This window comes from Globicephala melas, chromosome 2 (genome assembly GCF_963455315.2).
Source record: "Globicephala melas chromosome 2, mGloMel1.2, whole genome shotgun sequence".
Classification (NCBI taxonomy): domain Eukaryota; kingdom Metazoa; phylum Chordata; class Mammalia; order Artiodactyla; family Delphinidae; genus Globicephala; species Globicephala melas.
In genome coordinates this window covers 127,402,145-127,425,690 of record NC_083315.2, presented here as the reverse complement: position 1 = coordinate 127,425,690, position 23,546 = coordinate 127,402,145, and the positions used below count along the sequence as shown (strand labels likewise).

The following is a 23,546-nucleotide window of genomic DNA, read 5'->3' as shown; positions in this document are numbered from 1 at the left end:
AGAGTGGAAATTCTTGTTGCACTGTGAGCGCATGCCAGACACTGTGCTGGATGCCTCCCCAAATGTGATTCCCTGAATTCTCACACCAGGATGAGGAGATGGACAGGTATCCCATGGTACATACAAGAATGTCAGAACTTAAAGCAGGTAAATAACTCCCCCTGGTCACAGAGCTAATCATTAGGGAGAACATTCCCTAAATTCTGTTAGATCTAGGTACAAGTCCCAGCTCTGCTGCGTCCCACCTGTGTGACCTAAGGCAAGTGGCTTAACTTCTTCATGCCTCAGTTTCTTCATTTGTAAAATGGGATCAATACTGCTATCCACCACATGGGTTGTTGGATGGAGTAAATGAAATCATATATGTGCTTGACACAGAGCCTGGCACATATGATGTTCTCAATTGTTAGCTACTACTGTGAGTTTAGGAAATATGATAAATATAACACCAGACATTATATAGTATTATATAGTTTACAAAGTGCTTTCAGTTTTTCAGATGAGGAAATCAAGGCTGAGAGAAGTTGAGGGACTCAGTTGGGAGCCCCCCCAAATCTTTTGTTCTCTTTAGGCCTTCAGCTGATTGGTGAAGCCCACCCATATTAGGGAGGGGAATCTTTTTTTCTGAAAGTCCACCAATTTAAATGTTAATCTCAAATGTAGGTGAACATTTTTTTTTCTTTTGTCATTTCTTTTGATATGGCTGTAAATGTTTTAATAATATATTAACTATAAGCTTGCATTGCAACTTAATGAACCAGGGGGAAAATGTGTTTATAATCCCTTATTTAATTATGGTACTTGATTAAGGTTTGCTTAAGCATTGCTCATTTAAAAAAAATAATTTTATTGCAGTAGAACTGATGACTTCAAAAATAGATTTTTAAAATAGTCTATATGTAGAGATGGTATAAAATGAAAAGCTAAATACTTCATAAACTGAAGTATCACCATCTTGAATATCAAGGAAAGGACACACCTTGGAGACTGGTCTGAAGTGCAAAAATCAGGGCAAAAATCAGGCTCTTGGGACTTCCCTAGTTGTGCAGTGGTTAAGAATCCACCTGCCATTGCAGGGGCACAGGTTCGATCCCACATGCCATGGAGCAACTAAGCCCATATGCCACAACTACTGAGCCTGCGCGCTACAACTACTGAAGCTTGCACACTGTAGAGCCCATGCACCACAACTACTGAGCCCACACACTGCAACTGCCGAAGCCTGCGTGCCTGGAGTCCATGCTCCGCAGCAAGAGAAGCCACCGCAATGAGAAGCCCGCACGCCGTAACAAAGAGTAGCCCCCACTCACCTCAACTAGAGAAAGCCCACGTGCAGCAATGAAGACCCAACGTGGCCAAAAAAAAAAAAAAAAAAAATCAGCCTCTTAAGCGTTAAATCTATAAAACAGAAACCGTAAGGCAACAGCTTTGTGGCAGTGTTAAAATTAGGTAAGCTGGGCTTCCCTGGTGGCGCAGTGGTTGAGAGTCCACCTGCCAATGCAGGGGACACGGGTTCGTGCCCCAGTCCGGGAAGATCCCACATGCTGCGGAGCAGCTGGGCCCGTGAGCCACGGCCGCTGAGCCTGCGCGTCCGGAGCCTGTGCTCCGCAATGGGAGAGGCCACAACAGTGAGAGGCCCGCGTACCGCAAAAAAAAAAAAAAAAAAATTAGGTAAGCTTGCTAAGGTCAGTAAGTAGAAATTCTCATCTATTAATGCAAATTATAATACTGTAGGAATACTCAGCTGGCCAGATACCTGAAGCATGTCGAGAGAAGGACTCTAATAAAAACTAAACACCTTATGTTTATATGGCACTCTTAAGATTTTCAAACATCTTTCATTTACATTAATCTCATTTGATCGTTGCAAACTACCCCATGCTGCAGGAAGGCCAGATATCATTCTTCCCCTTGAGACTCACAGAGGTTCTAGGTTATATGGCTGCAAAGTGGCAGGAAAGAGACCAGACTAGATGGGCTTTCTTCTGCATCATAATCAGTCCAGCTTCTTTGTTGGGTGCCTGGGATGCACAGCCAGGGTACAGGGGTGGGTGGAGGAGAACAGTGGACAAAACACAAATCATGGCCATTCTTTCTAACTGGCCCACCTCAAAGAAAACTAGAGTCAGTGCAAACTGGCATTGCCTATTTTGATTTTGAGACTTGGCATCATATAAATGTGCAGGCCTGCCCAGAACTGGTAAAGGCAGAAGAAAAAAAGAGAAGGAATGAACACTTCAACACAATTTACAGGCTACTGCCTTTCTCACCAGCAAAAAAAGTCTCCCAAGTCTGGAGGAATGGAAGTGGAGGAGGGTGAGGGAAGGAGCGCCACTGGTGACAGGTTTTATCCCAAGAGAAGGGAATCACACCCTTGGAGCTGTGAAAAATGAATCATGTCTTTTCTATCAAGACTTCACACAGATTTTCTGGGAAACTTGTCATTGAGGATACAATAGAGACAACTGTCCTTTTTGGTAGTGTAGCATTTTCTGGAGGGAACTGTGTAAATCATTCTGGGGATTAAACAGCAAATTAAAATGAAGATTAAAGGTGTGTCCTGTGGCTTTGGTGGGCTGTGTTCACCTTTTCTGGAGGTCAGTACATCCATCTAATTGAAAGAGAAAATGTCACATTTAGTTGCAAGAGTGTAAAGGGGTGACGTTTCTCGTCCCACCTTTCATGCTAGGATCAAGGTCTTCTCTTCAAAAGAGCAGTAAAGAGCATCTATGCAGCACCTTTCGGTTTACAAGGCACTTCCATGGGCATCGTTATACTTAAGCGTCACTAAAGCAGATTTATGGGGCCTGTCTTCTAGGTGAGATAGCTTAAGGCCACAGCTGAGGGCACACATTAGTGGGCTTCTAGCTCAAAGCCTACACTCTCCACTTCATCACAAGGTGGATCCACTCAGTCTGTAGACACGGGCAGAGTGATTGATGTGCTTTCTTGTTGGCACCACGTTAAGAAGATGAACAACCATCTCAATTTGCCTGAGACTGAAGCGTTTTCCAGGACATGGGACAGTCCTGGGCAAATTGGGACAACTCGTCACCTTACATATTATGTCTCCAGAAGTCCTCATAGGAGATTCTTCAAGAGTCACAATGAGTGCTAAGATGTTTTAGGAGGACACAGCTATATATGCATGGGATTGGCATATCATTTCCTCCTACTCAATATTTGCAAGCATTTTAAAATTTAACATTTTGCTGTTCTCCGAAGATCGTCATTTTGACCACTTTTTCTCCCTCATTTTTTCTTCCTTGTTGTCTCAGATCCCAAGGGGTGTATGGGGAGGAGGGATGGAAACAGGGAAAAAGTAAGTAAAGAAAGACATTGGCTCCCATTTTTAAAATGTGGTTTTGGTTACAGTTTGTTGAGGACTAATTTGTAATAGTAATTCTCAAACTTGAATATGTTGGTAGACAGCCTCTAAGACGGTCCCCAGTGATTCCTGCATCTTGGTGTGGATGATCTTGTGTAATTCTCTTCCCTTGAGTTTACTGTGGATTTGGATTTGTCTTGCGGAGTCTGTGTGTGTGTGTGTGTGTGTCTGTCTGTCTGTCTGTCTCTCTCTCTCTCACCCCTAGCTCTGGGAAAAGCCAGCAGCCCATGTGGTGAAGAACTGAGGTTTCCAGCTAATAGCCAGAAAGGACCTGAGCTTGGCAGCAGATTCTCCAGCACCAGTGCAGTCTAGAGATGTTTGCAGCCTGAACCAACACCTTGATTTCAGCATCACGAGAGACGCTTAAGCCAGAATCACAAAGCTAAATCAATCCCAAATTCCTGACCCATATGAACTGTGAGATAATCAATGTTGGTTGTTTTCAGCCTCTGTGTTTTAGGGAGATTTGTGTGGAAGCGATAAACTAGTACAAATGTGCATCAGAATCACCTAGATAACAACTCGATAAAATGTATATTTCTGGGTCTTACCCCTGGAAATTTTATTCAGTAGATGTGGCCTGAAGTTTCTGCTTTTTCATCAGGAATCCCAGGAGACTCAGAACTGAACAAATACCTGCTTGAGAGCACATAGCAAGAAAAAACACTCCCTGTGAAGACTGTAAAGGGGTATGGTTGCCAGATAAAATACAGGGCACCCAGTTCTATTTGAATTTCAGATAAATAACAAAAAAATGTTTTAGTATAAGCATGCCCCTTGCAGTACTGGGGACATATGTATGCAAAAACATATTTGTTATCTGAAATTCAAATTTAGCTGGGTGTTCTGTATTTCTCTTTGCTAAAAAACCATCCAAAAGGAAAGCCCCACCCAGGGAATGGCCCAACTGGAAATAAAGTAGTGCCTTCCTTTCGCAGATGGCAGGATTTTAGTCCCTGAGGGGCTGACGAAGGGACCGCAGGTGCCTGGTTGGGCCCTGCCCCTCTCCAACCCCCAGGGCAGGCCACAGACTTTGGGCTCTTAACTCTTTTCTTTGGAGGATTTGGGGGGGTGTGGGGGGAGGAGGGGGAAACGGGCGGGGTGGGGAGCTGCTCAGGAAGTCCTCCCACAGGGCCGCGCCCACCTCTGACAGGTTGTGTCCGGCCCCTTGCTGCCCCAGCTGTGGGGTAAGGAGGCCCAGTGCCCCCAGCTCCCTGGAGAGGCTAGACCCGCTGTTGTGGATGCTCCTGTCTGGTGGGTACCACACTCGGCGCTGGGAACTTGCTCCTTTGGGTGCTGATGGCATCAAGCTTTTCCAGAGCAGTGAATGAATGCAGTCTTCCCCCACACCCCTCCAAGAACTCAGACGAATGCAGCTGCTCATAACAATGTGTTTATTTTCCACTATGAAATATTTTCAAAGAGATCAAGAATGAATGAGAATATGTATGTGAGGGAGAGAGAGGGAGCTTAGCTGGGTAGACCGAAATGCTTAAGGCAGGGATGGAAGATAAAGGCTCAGAAAACGTACAGCTGCAGTAGAATCAGAGACTTAAATTATGTGCTTTGAAACCAGACACCGAAAGTGAGGTCACATCACTCTGAGCTCTGGTTCAGCCTTGCCCAGCGGCCTGACACAAGCTGAAAACCCACAGGAGGAGAAGTCAGCGGAATCTCTCTCCTGAGTGAAACTGGAGGGGGCTGAGTTTTTGAGAGGAAGGGAGGCGGTTTGGAATCAAATGTACAGCATCTCTGTCCGCCGTAGAGGCTCTCAAGGGCCCTAGGAGATCTCCTTTTGTGCTGCTTCGTAAAACCAGCACGGCCTACACAAAACAGACTCGAAAAGTAGAAATCCAAGGGTGATGGTGCCGTTTCACACTTTGTACCTCAGGAAGAGCCCCACAGGAATTGCCCAGTCCTAGGACTACCACCTCAAGTGTGGCTAACTTGGAAGGCTTGAGAATGCAATGAATCTAGACATATAGAATGGTCTAGAGCTGGAAGGGGCCTCAGTCATCCAGCTCAGGTTCCTCTTTTACAGAGAAGAATCTAGGCTCCCACTTTGGCCTTCACCGTGGCCTCTCTGGGTTTCTGAAAACTTAATAGCTACCTCAGAAGTTTATTGTGAGCTGTCGGGTAATGATGTATGTAAAACACTTGGCACTTAGCACTCAATACATGGGAGCTTTCATTATTATTTCACCGTGTTTGTGTATTTAGGTGTGTGGTGGCAATTTGGGGGTCAGAGGGGAGTATTTTAGTATAGTTTAAAACAAAAAGAGCCCAGATTCCTAAGGCAGAGTTCATATCTACGTAGGGTCTTTGGACTGGAAAGAACCACTACACTATTTAATTCAATCTCTTTGTTTTAGAGATGATGAAACTCAGGTCCAGACAGGTGAGGGCTTGCTCAGGATCCCACCTCCTTTTCTGGATCCCCCAGTCCTGCCACCAAGGTAGGGAAACTTCCACACACTCAGCCTAGAAACTCCATTGAGATGGTATCTCTTTTCTGCAGCAGCAAATGGGAATTTCTAACACATCGACTCAAGTGCTCTGTTGGACTCTTTCAGACACCACCACTGCTATCACCACCACCACCAAGGCGGGCACCTAAACATTTTGTAAATGAATGAAAGTGCTACAGTCCCGACTCCTGAGAGAAGAACTAATAATTGTGTACAAAGGCAAGTCTGGGTTTGAAATTAATGACTGTGGGATTCTAAAATGATTTTGAGATAAAGTGAATAATTTACATTAACTTGCATTGCAGTAGACAACACTGCTTAGGAATAACTGCTCTGTTGAATTTAGGAGACAAAGATCAAGTCTGTTATTTTAGTTCATGGCCTCGGGGAGCTTGGATAGGGGACCGGGCAGCGAGGAGTTTGAAGCTTTTAATGCTTACTGTGCAGAAATATGATTTTTTTCTGAAATAGATTAGCTTTTAAGGATGTAGTAACATTGGTTAAGTACTTGGTATGTATTTTGCCTGTGTTTACTTTTTTAATCATCATGAAAACCTTAGGCAATAGGTGCTAGAATTATGCCCATTTTATAGATTAGAAAACTAAGACCAGAGAGTAACTTATTCAAGGTCAAATAGCTAATAAATGGCATCACCAGTTCCAAACCTTGGAATCTGGCTGCAGAGCCTTGCTCTTACCCACTATATTCTACTGCCTTGAGAGAGTTAAAGTACCAAACCCAAGACACCAGGAACTATTTTGACGTTCCTTATGAGCATATAGTTTTCATCACATTACTATTCCAAGGTTAAGTGTATGGAGCTGAATCCTGTGGTCCCTAATGCTCTAGTCCAGCTGCCTCCACCATACTGTTGGTCTGGAAATTCCCTGGAAACATAGGTGGGGATTTTTTTTATATATAATCTCCAGTATTCACCCCTTACTTTACACTGCTGGATGAAAATCAGAACCCAGCTCTGCTTTTCATTTCCACAAATGGCTTAAGAGACCAGCACCAGGCTCAGTAGTATAGATTTTTCAAAAGGACACTTTACATGAACCCACCCCCAAGAACCCACCAACACCAGCTTAAAAGGAGCAGGATATTTCAGTGAGGAGGCTAATGAAGAGATGCGATGAGACCCAATCTATTCCATTTTTTCCCTGGGGGTATAAGGAGACACCTAGATCTTAATCTCCTTTCTCGTCATTTTGATTCAGAGATGATGGCACTAGGGCTTCTTAGAACAAGGTAAGTTACATGATAAGTCTCCAGAAATCTATAATAAACTCAATAGAAGTAAATGCATGGAGAAAGAGGCACTTACCAGTAATTTAATCTGAATAAGTGAATGCTTTGGTATCCTTTTTACGTACAAGGAGGCATACTACATACTACACCTGCTATACGCTCTATACCCACTCCTCTGCGCCTTTTACACTTAACGTGTCTTGTAGCACATTCCTTATTCAATATTATCATGTAAAAATTTACCTCATTCTTTCTCATGACTTCATAAAATTTCATTTTTGGATGTATCAGAATTTATTTAACCATCATCTATTAAAGAACATTGTAATTGTGTCTAATCCTATGCTCTTACAAATAATGCTGAAAGAAATGTTTATACACACGGGTGTATTTTTGTTTTGGCTTGGTTTTGTTGTCATTATTATCCATGGGGCTGGGGTTGGGGGGGAATCCTAGGAGTGGAACTGTTAGGTCAAAAGATATTTGTAATTAAATTTTAATCACTATTTCCAAATTATCCTACAAAAAGTTTGTACCAACTTGCTCTCAGTGAGAAGGAATTTGAAAGGCTGGGTCTAGCACCCTTGTTACTTGACTAGACTTTCATATAAAATACAGCTTTGCTGTGTGGTATGACAGGTAAGTCAGATGATGGTGAATAGTAATAGGAAATGGAATGGGCTCATTTATCAAAATATTTTTAATTGCTTAGTGGTCAGCAGGGTGGACCCCGGCAGTGACACTCTCATGCAAAGAAGAAGGATCAGGTGTGGTTTTCGTGTCTGGTAACTGGCAAGTGGTCACTAGTGCAGGATATTTACCATATTTCACTGGGACCTCCTAACACCATACTCTTCTGTCTACACCCAGGTTGGTAAAGGGAATATATATGATGCAAGCTTGTACACGTTCCTGATTACATCAGATAAGCACATAGAACTCATCTCTATAAAATCCATTCCTCTCTGAAATGTACATCTTTTTTTTTAACCATTTTTTAAATTGAAGTATAGTTAATTTACAATGTTTGTTAGTTTCAGGTGTACAGCAAAGTGATTCAGTGTATATATATATATATATATACACACACACACACACACACACACACACACACACATATATTCTTTTCCAGATCCTTTTCCATTATAGGTTATTACAAGATATTGAATACAGTTTCCTGTGCTATATAGTAGATCCTTATTGTTTATCTATTTTATATATAGTATTGTTTATATGTTAATCACAAACTTCTAATTATCTCCCCCCTTTCCCTTTGATAACCATGTTTGTGTTCTATGTCTGTGAGTCTATTTCTATTTCATAAATAAGTTCATTTGTATCATTTTTTTTAGATTCCACATATAAATGATATCATATGTTTGTCTTTCTCTGTCTGACTTACTTCACTTAGTATGATACTCTCTAGGTCCATCCATGTTGCTGCAAATGGCATTATTTCATTCCTTTTTACGGCTGAGTAATATTCCATTGTATATTTATATATCACACCTTCTTTATACGTTCATCTGTTGATGGATATTTAGGTTGCTTCCATGTCTTGGCTAGTGTAAATAGTGCTGCTGTGAACATTGGGGTACATGTATCTTTTCAAATTAGAGTTTTTCTCTGGATATATGCCCAGGAGTGGGATTGCTGGATCATACGGCAACTCCATTTTCAGTTTTTTAAGGAATCTCCATACTGTTCCGTGTAAGTTCCATCCTCATCCTTCATTACTAAGAATGGTAACAAGTCACCTGCATTACTAACCTAGTCTGCACCTCTCAGGGTACCAGCAGGTGGTGCCTAACCTAATCAAAACTCATATTTAGATGCTAGAAAATAAGTTTCCTGTTGCACCAGGCCCAGAGCATTCTATTACAAGATATGCTGAGTGTCTACCCCACATCCACTCCTGGGCCAAGCACTGTGGGAGACATGAAAGAAATAGAAAGCGTTGGACACAGGCAGATTGTTGCAGAAAAGAGTAGTTGCAGAGAATAGCTGGGAAGCTGTTTCTGCTATTCAGGAAGGAGATGGTAAAGGCCTGGACTAGGCAGCGCTGGCAAAAGCAGGAGAGAAGCAGCAGTTAGGGCGTCACCAAAGAAAGCATAAATCAGGCTGAGCATCACTGCAGAGTGCAAAGAGCACGGGCTGGGTCTGATCTCTACCTCACAGCTGCGTGGCCCCAAATCGTTCTGAACCTCAGTTTTTCACCTGTGAAATTAGAACAGTAACACCGTCCCCACCTCACTGGATTATTGAGAAGAACCATGAGTTAGCATCCAGCCCCTGGTCTATCTCATCGTGGTGAGTGCTCAAAAATGTTTGTTCCCTTCCTTGTCTACCCACCTCTTGTCTTGTGGTAGGAGATTGACCATAGTGGAGAGAGGGGAGGAGAGGGCCGAGCAGTGACGTCTGCTTTCCAGTTGGTGTCATTAAGCAGATGGAAAAAGTTAGAAAGGGGAACTATTCAGAAGGGGAAGATAGATTGATTTTTTAATTGCAGAGTTCAACGTGATGGTGGGATAGTCATGCTGATGGCTGGAAACCCAAGGGCTGAGAGCTGGCAACGGAGGACAGGAAGGCAGGAGTCCTGAGCTGGGAGAGGCCGGGGTCGTTCAGGCCACACGTGACTCTGAATTCCTAGAAGAGGCTGCAGCAGCCGTGGCTAAGGTGAGCAAGCAAACCTGGGACTGCTGGGCTCAGGAATGAAGGCCCTAAGGATGAAGCTGACACATCCCTGACCAGACCACGTGGAACCCATGGAAAATTAGACCTGAAGTTAACAGCACCCACGCCAGTCTCCTGGCTGCTTGGTTAGAGATTTTCATCCATTTTTGAGTTGACAAGAGCAGGGAGACTGGTGTCAGAACCCACTGCTTCTGCTTCACTGTACATCAGAGTGTGTCTGTGGGTCCCCTGGATGGTTAAGTTCATGGAAATAAGTGTATTTTATTCGACTATGTATATCAAACAGGTTTCCTGCTGAGCTAGAGCCAAAGACAAACAGAAAAATCATTCTATTCACATTTACTGAGTTCCTCCCAGAGGCCAAGGGCCTGACAGGCACAAGGCTCTCTGTGTTTGTAGAACTGGCATTGAAGGAGGTCATGGGAAACTGAGAGAGAGAAAGAAGTGACCAGACCATCTGCCAGGAGCTTCTGGTGATAAGCTGTCTGGCACGAGGCTGAATCTTTTTTTTTTTTTTTTTAACTTTTTGGCCATACCGCGGGGCACGTGGGATCTTAGTTCCTGGACAGGGACCGAACCTGCGCCCCCTACAGTGGAAGGGCAGAGTCTTAACTGCTGGACCGCCAGGGAAGTCCCAAGGCTGGATCTTGATTACACCACTGGTCTCAGGTAAGAAATCCCCAGCCCCCCACTTTGCTGAAGACAATCGGGCTAAGTCACGACTCCTGACAGCAGCTGATGCCAACAGAAGGGGCAGCGTAGTTAGAGTTGGGGGACCACCCCTTCCTAGCTCTGGGAGCTCAGCAAGTCCCTGAGCCTCAGTTTCTCCTTTATACAGTAGCACAGAGAGATCTCGGCTCTGCGACAAGGCCTTGGTGAGCTCGCAGGAAAGCAACTGTCTGATGGAGAACTCTGTGCAGACAGTCAGTAGTGCTGAACTCCAGGCCCACCACGTTTGCCCTGAGGGAAACAGAGGTTCCTCAGGTAATCTCTCTGCTCAGAATCAGCCTTAGGGAAGGCTGCTGTGAGAAAGCGGAGTTTGTTTCCCATTTGTAGTGGGTTGAATTGCAGCCCCCCAAAGACACATTCAAATCCTAACCTAGCCACCCCACACACACACCTGTGAGTGTGACCTTATTTGGAAACAATCTTTGCAGATGTGACTAGGTGAAGGATTTTGAGATAAGATCATCCTGGACTTAGGGTGGCCCCTAAATCCAGTAATGGTCCTTATAAGAGAAAGGAGAGGGAAAATTTGAGACCCAGAGGGGAAGGTCATGTGAAGACAGAGGCAGAGATTGGAGCAATTTGTCTACAAACCAAGGAACCCAAGGGCTGCCCGCAGTGATGAGAAGCCAGGAGAGAAGCATGGAACAGATTCTCTCTTAAGCCTTCCAGGAGGAACCAACCCTGCCGATACCTTGATTTCAGACTCCTGTCCTCCAGAGCAGTGAAAGAATAGATGTCTGTTGTTTTAAGTCATGAAGTTTATTAATTTGTTACAGCAGCCCTAAGAAATTAATACAGCATTCAAGTGGAGAGGCCTTGGCCGGTGAGGTTGCCACGTGCTGGGTGACCTCGGCCGTCCAGCCTGGTCTGTCTGTCCCTGAGGGCCATGTTCTCCCTCAGCTGCTGACACTCCCTTTGGCAGCTTTTGGTTCACAGTAGCTGAGTAGCATCATCATATTTCGATAATGCTGTTCCCCTGCTCAGAAGCTACACTGAGTTCCAGTTGATTCCAAATCTCATTTAAAAGCATTCTCACATGCCTTGAAGTTTTGGTCTTGGGGGAAAAACCCGGACAGTCTCATTGCCTGGGACCATCAAATTTATCTTACTTGGTAATAACATAGCGATTGTATGACAGTTGACAAAGCAAACCATGGCGCCTGAGGATCTGTCTCTAGCTTGCTGCTAAGAGCGGTGATTCTCCAGCTTTAGGGCACAGAGAATTGAGTGGAAGGCTTGTGAAAATACAGATCACTGGCCCCCTTCCCTTCACTCCCCGCTTCCCTTCACTGCCCCCTCCCCACAAGTTTCTGATTCAGTAGGTCTGGTGTGGGACCAGAGAGCTCTCAGTTCTAACACACGCCCAGGTGATGCTAATGATTCTGGACCTTACTACACGTGAAAACAGCAAGAGCTCAGAGCCCTGGTTTTCAAACTTTGCTGCACATTAGGATTACCTGGGGAGCTTCTAAAAACCCCATGCCTAGGCTGCAACCCATACATATTAAATCAGAATCTCTGAGAGTAGGACCCGAGCAGCAGTAATTTTGAAAGCACCTCAGGTGATTTTCATATGCAATCAAATTGAAAGCCAGTGTCTTAGAGGCACTCCCTCCCTCCCCGGGACCCTCCCTTGCAGCCAGGCCTGGTGCCTGTCTCTGGGAGGGCATGAAGGAAGGAGACAGAAACCGGGGTCCTAGGGAAGCATTACCTCCCTGTGGCCACAGCCTAAGAACTCCATCCAGGACCCAGCAAGAGATCTTAGCTGGGATCTATAGCTGGGATCCCGAAGGCCTGGGTGTAAAGCCCTATTTCTGGCACTTTACTTGCTTCATGAATTTGGTCAAGTTGCTTAACGTCTCTTGGCTCTCCTTTCCTTATCTGTAAAATGGGGGTAATAAAAATACCGACCTCAAAGTGAAACTGTAAACGATTAAAGGAGAAAATATATTTGCAGTGCCTGGCCCAGGTGCTATAAATGACAGACTCTCAGCCAATGCTCGTTTCCCTCCCGCAGGCTTCCTTCTCACCTCTCACCTGAACTGGGTGGGAGAAACAGGCCAGGCCGCTCTCCTTTCGTTTCTACTTTTGCTACCAGAGGTCAGGACCTGACATCTTAGTCACACTATTTTTAGCATTAAAGGAGGTCTTTAGGACTCCTTCTTTTTTGTTTTTTTATTTTTCCAGGATCTCTTTTAAATATACATAGCTACCCACCCCATCCCACTTTCTAAACAGTATACCTTTTTGTCCACTTTGCTTTTTTCGTTCAACTGTACGTCCTGAAGATGACTCCATAGCAGTGTTTGGAAATATTTTTTCTTCCTTTACAGAGCTGCAGAACGTTCCATCATGTGTGTGGATATATTTAGTAGTAGTTTATTCAACCAGTTTCCTATTCATGGCCACTAGGGTTGTAACTAGTCCTTTGCTGTTACAAGAGTGCAGCAGTGAACACACCTGTGCACGTTTTTCATATTTTGCCAGCATGTCTTCGGGAGAGACTCCTAGGGTACTCCCCTGCTGCGGCCCCATCCCCACGACTGTTCTGGTGCCCTCAGCCTGGGCATGGGATGCTGGAATGCTAACTCCAGCCTCCACACCTCCTTTCCATTCGATTGATTGGCCAGGCCGGTAGAAACAGCAACAGGAAGGCGGTCTCCCTTCATTTTTGTCCGCCAGTCTCATACCACAGCATCTTACTGGGGGGAACGTGATTCATAACCAGAACTCTAGCTGGAAAGGAATCTGAGAAGGGCAGTTTTCCGCTTTCTTGTCTCTACCGCACAGGACCGCTCGAAGAAGTGGGTTGGGTGCCAGTCACCACATCCAGCTCCCCACTTAACTCCTTTGTTTCACAGAAGAGGAAACTGAGGTTTGGGAGGGGTGTGTTATTAGCTGAAGATCACTAAACTGGTTCGTGGCTAACAGCCCGGCCATTTCCTCCTCACTTCCCTGCCGATGGGAGTCCTTGTGAGTTGGAGTTTCACTGAATCAAATAACTTAAAAAGGCAGAAGCCACTCCATACGCTATGAACTTGTACTTTTCTTTGTAAAACAAAACAACCGTTCCCCAAGCCTCCTTTTGGAGGTATTATAATCATTTAGCAACTGTTATGGTTTGACCTGTGTCCCCCTAAATTTATATGTTGAAGTCCTAACCCCCAGTTCCTTAGAATGTGACCAACCAGTTTGGAAACCGGGTCTTTAAAGAGGTAATTAAGTTAAAATGAGGTCTTTAGGATGGGCCCTAGTCCAACACAACTAGTGTCCTTATAAAAAGAGATCTGGCCACTGACAGGCAGAGGAAGATGATGTGAAGACACAGGGAGAAGGCGGTTGTCTGCAAGGCAAGGAGAGAGGCCTCAGAGGAAACCAACCCTGCCCACACCTTGACCTTGGACTTCTAGCCTCCATTATAGTGAGAAAATAAATTTCTGTTGTTTAAGCCACCAGTCTCTGGTACTTTGTTACAGTAGCCCTAGCAAACTAACATGGAAACTAAGTTCTGGTAAGAAAAAAGAAACATGCTTTGGAAGGAGACTAATTTGGTGTCTCTGGTAAGTTGCTCCAGTTGCTAAGTATGTCTTGCCATATACATTTCTCCAGCTGCCTTACATCCTGATGCTTCTGCCAAGCCAAACCCTTTCTGGCATCTTTCCCTGTGAGCTGATGTCTCTTGGGAAAGTGCTGCCTGCATCTTGCACACTTCAGGAGTCTCTGGGGTGGTGAACTGGCTGCAGCTTTGATGGTGACAGAGCCACCAGCCTCCGCAGAAAGACCACCTGAGCTCCTGAGAGCTTTCACCTCATTGGGCACTCAATGAGAACTGTCACTCACTTTTCTAACCCACCCTCTCGGGGAGCGGTGGCAATCTCACCTGAAATTATTTTCCCCCCATTTTCATGGGAGGTAAATGTGGCATGCAAAATGTATTTTTAATGACTGAGATCTGCATTTAAGCGTATTTCCCATCTTTGCTGGGTCATTAAGCCTTTAAATCTGTCAATATTTTAATGATTTTTATAGCCCAGTGATGTATAGGTTTGTTCAAGTTTTCATTCTCTCCACACTCCCTTACCCATAAGATGCTCCAGCGAGAGCTCACCAAGGGGTAATTGAACACATGTGCTGCTCCGAATGGGTTCTTTCCGGGCAGCCCATACCCTGTGCTGGCAATGATCACAGCAGAGCACATCACACCCAGGCTCAGGTTCTAAAGACTGGGAGGATGATCCAAATGACCCTTGGAAATCCAGTCAGAAGTTGCCGTGGTAGAGACCATGACACTATTTCTCACTAAGTGCAACAAGACCAGCTTCCCCTCCAGTGTTGGGACAGAATATTGTCTCTTCAGTGGAGCCCCAGGTAAAGGATTGGCCTGCGTCTAAGGGCTGTGCTAGAGCTACACAAAGCCTGACTAGTTCTTACACAATGAGAAGGAGGCGGGAACCAAGACCCACCGGGAACAGCAGATTCATAGCCCTTCATTGAGTGGAATGGCAGGCAGAATTGCCTGCACTATACAAACAACTCTCTGTCTTTCTGTTAATTTTACATTTGCTGAACACATGGCAATTTACAGCATGGCTGGATACAATATGGCAGACAGAGAACACCAGACTGGGCTTGCGAAGTCAGTTCAGCCACAGGCATTTTGAAGAATGCTAAAGCGAAGGGACTTAGGTCGTAGACTTTTTTTTCTAATTGTTTCCATTTGGTCCAGGGCTTGGGTTAAAAAGCTGCCCAGTGGCTGCAGAGAGAGGCTCAGGCAGAAGCCCTGACACCAGGGTGATGCAGAGGGGCTCCTCAAAGGCTGCTGGGCTCCGGAAGCTCCAAGTTCGTTGTGCTTAAGGGTGAGCCTTTTGAAGAGCTCCTCGCCCAGCCCCCAACTGGGGCGGAGGTCAGTCAGGTGGCCGCCCATCTTCTTGATGAGTTTCACCGGCTCATCTAGGTTGCAGCTCTCCAGGAAGTCAGAGCTGGGAGTCTGCGTGGCAGAACCCAGGGCATGCAGATCCAAAAGGACCGGGTTCAGGTTCTTCTCCACGACCATGGTGGCTTCCATGACGTCTGGGTTTTACCCCACTCATCTTTGGAACAGCTTCTGCATATCCTGGAAGAGGGCACAGCCTCTGAGCTGGTTTGGCATCTTCAACAGATGCTCAGTGCCCCTGCGCTTGTCCTCTGCCAACTCGAGGAAGAAGTGGCCCAGACCCTCCAGAGCCACATCGTTGCTGTCGAAACAGACGCCCAGGGAGAGGTAGGTGTGGGAAGCCCACAGATATGTGTTGAACAGGTGGTTGACGGCGGCCTCCACCTTGGCGGAATAATTCTGATGAATCCCAGGGCTCATGGTTGATCGGCAATAAGGAGCTAAGCTCAAAAACTGGTGTTGGCTGGTCCGGGGAGGTGGGCAGAGGATGTCTAATTGGTTGGTTCCAAAGGTTGCCACTGGAAAAGAAGTTGGAGGGTGGCCAGGGGCTGGGAGAAGGGGCATCTACGGGTGTGTTCCACCCAAACACTGTTGAAGCAAGAGACAGATCTGTGGGACCACCGAGCACACTGCAGGCCATAGACGCTTACAGCAAATAGAAATCATTACTTTCTCGGAGGTTCCGTTTCCTCACCCATAAGATGTGGGCTTTTGGGTGGGGTGATCCCGAGGTTGAAGAGGTCTCGGGATTGACATTGGTGCGTTCAAGCTCAGGGCTCTTGGCCGACAAAGACTGGCCACCTAGGATCACCTCAATAACCCAGTGGCCTAGAAAAGCAGCAGCCCCTCCCTGCTCCGCCTGGGAATGTCCTAAGACAGAATTTATTAAAAGTAAGAACAAAGGTGAGAAATAGGTCCCGTAAGGGAATGCCGGGTTGTTCACACTGCTTGTCTCCAGTGTCTCTTCAGTTCAGCAAATCTGAATTTATAGCACCTGGTAAAGACAAAACAGGTGCTCTGTGTTGGAGAGGTAAAGACAGATAAACTGTCCCTGACATTGTGGAACTCCCAGTCTTGGTATAATTTTGAGTGGTTTATCACAAGTGAGAAGGCCGAGCATTTGGGCGGCGAGGGTTGGCAGAGTGGTGTTGAAATCCATTGGTAAAAACTATGGTGTATCAGAGTGCCTTTTGGCCTTTAATTCCTAGATTCACGTCTTCAGGGCTGTGGTAATCGTTAGTGCTGTTCACCAAGTTTTCCAGGTCTCCTTCTACTGAGTGTATAGATGGGCCATATTTTCCTAAGCCACTGAAGTTAAGTGTGGCCATGTGACTTGCCTTATCAATGAAATGTCGATAGCATGATATGTTTCACTTCCCGGGCAAAAGCCTTAAGCACCATCAGATGACTCCCCCATGGTTCTTTTCCTCCCACGGTTCTTTTCCTCTGCCATGTAACCAGCAATACCCTGGATAGCAGAAGCTCACTAGTCTGTGCCTCTCAGCGAGGACAAAGTGGGAGTAGAGAGCTGACTGATCCATGATGGGTGTGTAGTAGGAGCAAGAAACAAATTTTTGTTGTTTTAAGCCATGGAGATTAAATAAAAAATGTTTATTATGGAAAATTTCAAACATGTGAAAGCAGAGACAATAGGATGTTGAACCTGCTCTACCCATTGCTTTCACTTCAACAATTATCAAGATATAAGCCTCTGTGATTTGGGGCTCGTTTGCTGCCACGGTACAACCTAGATTAATCCTGCCTAAAACAGAGGGAAAGGGTGTTATTTCCCAGAAATACTAAATGAGTGACAAGTAAAAAGAATGGAAACACAAGATATGAGATTTTCTTTTGATGCCATAGTTTTCTTAAAGTTGTTGGTGCTTTTAGGGATACAGGAGAGCTGAATGGATTAGCTGGAGTAAAAGTTGCTGGACCCTCAGGATGGGGCTGCTTTGTGGAATCTGTCTTTTGGCTCAGACTCAATCCATCTCCTTTTCGGCTTGGCCTCCGGCTCCTCTGGCAGGTGGAGCTCACCTTCTCATTAGCGGAACAATGCTTTTCACGTGGGGAGAGCTGACACCCTGTGGCTTCGTGTGCTGCCCTGCCTCAGCTCTGCATGCCTCCGCCGCTTCTTACGCCTCGCATCTTGTCGCTGCTGCTGACTTTGGAGGGCAGCTCTAGAACGTTAAGCCTGTAGGACGTTAAGGGCTGTCCTCACCCCAGAGCCAGTTTCATGTAGTTCATTTTGAGTCATGCAGGGACCTCAAGGTACTGTTATCAAGGCTGTTCCTCAGGCCTACTTGTTACCATGGTAGCAGGGGAGCAGAAGATCCCAACAAAACCTTAACTTGGGGCTAACTCCATTGAGAAGGTGTGCTTTTATGTGGCATTTCGATACGTATGTATACACATACGGTCCACGGATGTGTTGCCGTGTTTTCTACTCTGCCCCACTGGTCTGTGTGTCGCTGAGCCAGTACCATGCTGTACTTCTATGCGTCTACAGCGTGTTTGATTGAGCAAGTCTCCCTTCTCTACTCTTCTTTTAGAAACATTATTATTTCTTTCTTTATTTATTATTCCTCAAAAAGAAATCCAACTGGAGTTTTGAGTGGGAGTGCCCTGAATTTGTAGGTTAACCATGAATTCAGTTAGGTCTTTATAGAGTCATCCAAGACAAGTCATCCTACATTCGGGCATCCAGTCCAAAAGCATGGAATGTGCTCTATTTACTCAGGTCATTTTCTGTTTCCTTTATTAGAATTAAAATTTTTTGTATAGCAGTTTTGGATGCTCTCGGTCAACCCCCAGATATTTTGTAATTCCTGTTGCCGTTGTTGTTCTTTGGCCGGGCAGCTTGTGGGATCTTAATGCCCCGACCAGGGATGGAAGCACAGAGTCCTGACCACTGGACCCCTGGGGAATTCCTTCCTGTTGCTGTTGTAAACGGTATCTTTTTAGTAATATTTCCTAGCGGCTCCTGTAGTAGGGGGAGAGATGCTGTTGATTTGTGCAGGGAGATCTTGTGTCTGGCAAACATACTGAGCCTTATTAGTTCTAATTTGTTTGAGCCTTTGTATTTTTCTAAGTTGACATTTTGTTTTTCCACTGCTGCAGTAAGAAGCCCCCCCCGCATTTAACGTCTGTGGTAAGGGGGTGGCAGGGGTTGAGGGGATGACTCAGTAGAAGGAGGGAAAATGTTTCCTCTTCCCCCCCCTACAGGGAGGGGCCAGACCTCTGTGATGTGAACATGTAGGGTCTCCACAGCTTCAGAGACTTGTAGTCAGGCCAGTGGCCACCATGACGGGAGAAAGGGTGGCCTAAAGTTCTCTGGTAACAGGAAAGGGGAGGGGAGGGGATGCTACCAAAAAGAGAGAGGGAGGGGTTTGGAGAGGAGGAGGAAGACAGAGAAAAGGGAAAGACTCTCTTGAGGGGGACTTTGATGGGGCAGGGGTCGGTCTGGAGAAATATCAGGGACAGTAGAGAGTAAAAGAGTCTTCAGTTCCAGAAGAGTAGGTGGACCACACACCCACCATCCGACAGTGTCACCCAAAGAAGCCCTGGGGTCCTTTGGTCACCTGACATGGGGCTGGGGGAGGAGCTGGGGCACCTGCAGCCCCTCCCAGCACCAGCCCATGCTGACCAACTGCTGGAGGCCCCACCCCACGTGGCCCTTGTCACCTGCGCTGCTGTGACCCTAACACCCAAAGCTGTGGGGCCTGGGAACTCCCAGGGTCTGGACCTCCTACATCCCCAGAACTCCCACGAGTCAGAGCTAGATCCACAAGGCGCACTGAGTTGGGGTCCCTACACTTGGTCCTGAACAGAAGTTCACTGAGGGAGGGTCAGGAGTTGAATGTTTTAACCAGGCAGCTGGTTTGCCTTGTTTGATGAGTAACTGTGGCTGAGTAGTAAGGTTGCTTTGGTTTGGAAACTTCTCTGCACACCTGCAAGGTGGGGAAATGGGGCTGCCTTCTGCCCTGAACAGCATTTAATGGGGCTGCTGGGAGCAGGATGGGGAGGCCTTGGTTCGCAGCTGTGGTTGGTGACCCCAATTTCAGTTGCTGGTAGAATAACTGTAAAATCAGGAAGTGAGGGGGCCCCCTCCCAGCCCCTCCTGCCAGGGCTTCCCCGGGATGGGCTGATGAACGGGCAAGTGCAGCTGGTCTTGGCTGACCTCTGCTCCCCCATGTGCCCCTTTACTGCCTTTCAGGGCCCACACCTCTGACCTTAAGGAATCGCTCCTAGAACTTGCTTTTTTCACACAGAGATCATGATAAGCAGAGGCATCCAGGCTGGTGTGTTCATGCAGAGAAGCAGACAGATGCCCTCAGATCCGATCCGATGCCTGATCCTTTGGGTCTTGGAGGGAGACGGCCTGGCACTGCTTGTAAACAAGCCGTGAAGAAGCCAGACTTCCCTTGGAAGTTTATAACGCCAAAACAAAGCAGGCTATTTTGGAGCAAAGAAGCCAGAAAAAGGGTCAGTGAGATGAGAGAGGGAAAGCCTGGTCCGGAAACACGAATGCCCTGAGCCTATCAAGGTGTTTCCAAGAGTGGAACAGTCGGGCTGGACCCAGGGCATCCCCCAGGCCTGTGCGAGGGTGAGGCCCCTGTTTCTGGGTGGGTGAGGCCCCTGTTTCTGGGTGGGTGAGGCCCCTGTTTCTGGGTGGGTGAGGCCCCTGTTTCTGGGTGTGCTCCTCATTTCCTGTTATGGCCTGTCTCCACATGCTGAGTGGCTGTGAAGCAACGGCTGCAGTCACTCAGCTTTATAAATAGGACATCTACAGTGAAGATGGTAGGAAATTCCCAGAGACTTCTGCCTGGGCTTATTATGAGTGTGCAGATTACACAAGTGAAGTCCCAGCACCCCCTCCTCCAGCCCCCCTCCCTATAGCGTCCTGGGGCGTCTGATTGGAGGCCCATCTCTCCTGCTCTGTGACTGGAAACTCCCAAGGGTGGTGTGAGAGGCACAGGGACTGGAGATGTCCACCTCTGACCTTGCTCACACACTCCTGAGGGAGAACAGCTGAGCCTGGTCTCCCGCTCCCCACATGCCATGCGCTGTGCCTTATCTTGCCGACGTTCACTTACTCCCAGGAGGAAGGTGCGTTATTATTCTCATTTGGTAGATGGAGAATCTGGAATCCAAACCCACGTCTGACTCATTCTGGATCTCAAGGATTAACCATGGACTCAGATTCCCCTGAACAGAGAACAAGAATGAGAAAGGATCAGAGTAAGGAAAGGGGAGCCCTCCGTTTTCTGGAGAGAAAGAGAAGAGAGGCTTCCTGTACCCTGGGCCTTTGGTTATATTTTCCTTTCCTTCTTTCCCCTTGTGACACATTTCTAGGCTGGTGGCTATTTCTGGAAAGCCAGACTTGAGCTTTGAGTGGCTTGATGGGCCCCTGCTGTGGCTGGGTTTGAAGGAGATGCGGACATGACTGCCGGCACCAGGCAGGAGGCCCTGCAACTGGGAGGCTCAGGCCATTACAGGTTTAGGACTGAAATGCTGTTCAAATATTTGCCCAGCAACTTCCAGTGTGCTTTGCAACAGGTAGCATAAGCAGCCTTCGCGAAGTCATTGATGGCCTCACACCTAGCCAGGGTCTCTCTCACCCATCTGTTGAGCCCCCTGTGGTTGAAGAGTTCCCCTGTTCTTTTCTGTATTTCATGATGTTGATATTTTTATGGCCTGTCCCTTGGTTTGGATTAGTTTTTCCTCGTGATTAGAATCAAGCTATATATTTTTTAACAAGAAAGCAACAGAGGTAGTGTTGGGTCTTCTCAGGGCATTACATTAGGGGCTCATGATGTCAGTTTGTCCCATTATTGGTTGTGTTCTTTGATCCCCTTGTAAAGGTGGTATCAGCCAGATTTCTTTAGTATAAGCTATCATTTTCCTTCCATACCTGGGAATGGCTAAATAAGTACATGTTTTTATGGGGATTTCCTGAGCTCCAGTTCCCACAGGTCAATGCAAAGAGAGCCAGGTGACACCTGAGACTGCAGTGGGTTACATTACAGGGGAGGAACCCTGAAGTTAGGGAACCCGAGTATTTTATAATGGTCCGTAAGTCCTGACCTCTTCTGCCAAAGGAAACATTATCTTTATTGTACTGGACACTCAGCATGCCTGCACTTTGTTCTATGGGGAGACACTGTCTTCCAAGACCATTCGCTATACAAACATCCTTGCAAAGATAGTCCAGAACAAAGGCAGCTGGTGCCTCTGTTTATAGGACACCCACAAATGTGAGAGACCCATGGAGAACTGTCTCCCAACAGATCTGTGAAAATTGTCTTTCTACATACAATCTGGTCATGTTATTCCGGTCATGTAACCAACCATGCTGTGGCTGGTTGTTCCCCAATATCCATTCTCTGCATGTTCAGTAATGGAACCCCACTTCCCCACAATAGCTGAGCACATGGCTTTTCAGGATGACGTCTGCATTTCCCATCTTCTCTTGCAGCAAGGTGTGGCTGTGTGACTAAGTTTTGAGCAATAGGCTTTAAGTGTAGTGTGTAACTTCTGGAAAGTGCCCTTAAAGGACGGGAACGTGCCATTTTCCTTCTCCTTACTCCATCCTACAACATAAAATAGAAATCTCCCTCTTCCATGGTGTTCCCTAATCCTCTCCTCTGCCTTTTTTTAAATCTTCATAACACATAAAACCATGGACATACTATTTATTTTGCTTATTTTTTATATTTTCTACCTCTTCTGTAATGTAAACTCCACGAACAGTGCTGATCCATTACAGTATACTTGTACCAACTGTTAAGATATACTGAAATATTTCTGTACCAATTGGTGACTAGCCACTGCCCCAAGTCCCCGTGTACTCCCCTATGGCAACTCCAAGCTACCCAACAGTGTTAGCTCAGGCTGCCATAAGAAAATTCTATAGACTGGGTGGCTTTAACAACAGAAATTATTTTTCTCACTGTTCTGGAGTACTGAGAAGTCCAATATCATAGTGCTGGTCAAATCAGTTCTTGAGAGAGATTCTGGAAAGGGTACTCTTCCTGGCTTGCAGAATGCTGCCCTCTTGTACACCACACACACACACACACACACACACACACACACACACACACACACACACACACACACACACAGGAAGGGAGGGAGAGAAAGAGAAAGAGGAAGACAGAGAGAGAACTCTCCTGTGTCTTTTTTCCCCCCTGAGTGGCTTGCGGGATCTTAGTTCCCCAACCAGGGATTGAACCCAAGTCATGGCAGTGAAAGCACTGAGTCCTAACCACTGTACCGCCAGGGAATTCCCTCCAGTGTCTTTTCCTATAAGGGCACTAATTTCACTGGACCAGAGCCCCACCCTCATGTCCTCATCTAACCCTAATTACCTCGCAAAAGTCCCATCTCCAAATACCATCACATTAGAAGTTAGGGCCTCAACATATGAATTTTGGGGAAACACAAACATTCAGTCCATAACAGCAACTAAACAGGCATTGACTCATGTAGTAGGAGGCTTGCACATCCTGCTTGTGCATTAGGGCCAGTGACTTCCTGGTTAATCAGTGCCTAGGCTATGCCCCTGAGGTGCTCCAAAAAGACCTCCTGATTGAATGCATGCTAGATTCTATTATAGGATGGCTCCAAGCCTTTCCATTGTCCATCTCGAACTCAAGAGGAGCAGGAGTCAGATTTTTCAATAAATAAAATTGGGGAAAATACCAAGCAGCAACTTTCTGCTATTTTAAAACAAAGGACTTCTTATACCTTTTCTCAAGTCCTCCTGTTCCCATCCTGCTCTCTTCCCAGGTGAAGCGAGAGCGACTGAACAGAAACAGAGAAAGGGAATCATTCTTTTATTTTTTTTTCCCTTGAGATAAGTAATTGCCAGGACCTTCCCTATGTCCACCATGAGGAATCAGAGAAGGTGGGAGAGGCAACAGCAAGTGTGGGGCTGGGAAGGGAACTCAGGTCCATCAGTCAGCTCAGAGCCATACACATCTTCTCACTTACGTTGCCTCCCTGGAGGTCCCCTCTGTGCAAATGAGTGGTTTAAAGGCATGTATCAATTACCCTAAGAAATGTGCAAGCCCTGTG

General features: G+C 46.2%; 1 long non-coding RNA gene and 1 pseudogene across 4 annotated transcripts; one reads left to right on the top strand and one right to left on the bottom strand.

Annotated features, from left to right (window-relative positions):
- The first annotated feature begins 1,674 nt into the window (after positions 1 to 1,674).
- Positions 1,675 to 13,977, top strand: LOC115852265 (uncharacterized). Of its 4 annotated transcripts, none has more exons than XR_011377257.1 (6): positions 1,675 to 4,077; positions 5,761 to 5,844; positions 5,962 to 6,075; positions 9,618 to 9,784; positions 10,361 to 10,471; positions 12,865 to 13,977. It is a non-coding gene; the product is annotated as an uncharacterized lncRNA (long non-coding RNA). The 4 variants fall into 4 exon arrangements; XR_004039069.3 differs by adding an exon at positions 9,338 to 9,418 and having other exon boundaries at positions 9,618 to 10,471; XR_011377256.1 differs by having other exon boundaries at positions 9,618 to 10,471.
- A 1,196-nt stretch (positions 13,978 to 15,173) lies between these two features.
- Positions 15,174 to 15,884, bottom strand: LOC115852084 (ferritin light chain pseudogene; annotated as a pseudogene).
- Positions 15,885 to 23,546: the final 7,662 nt, after the last annotated feature.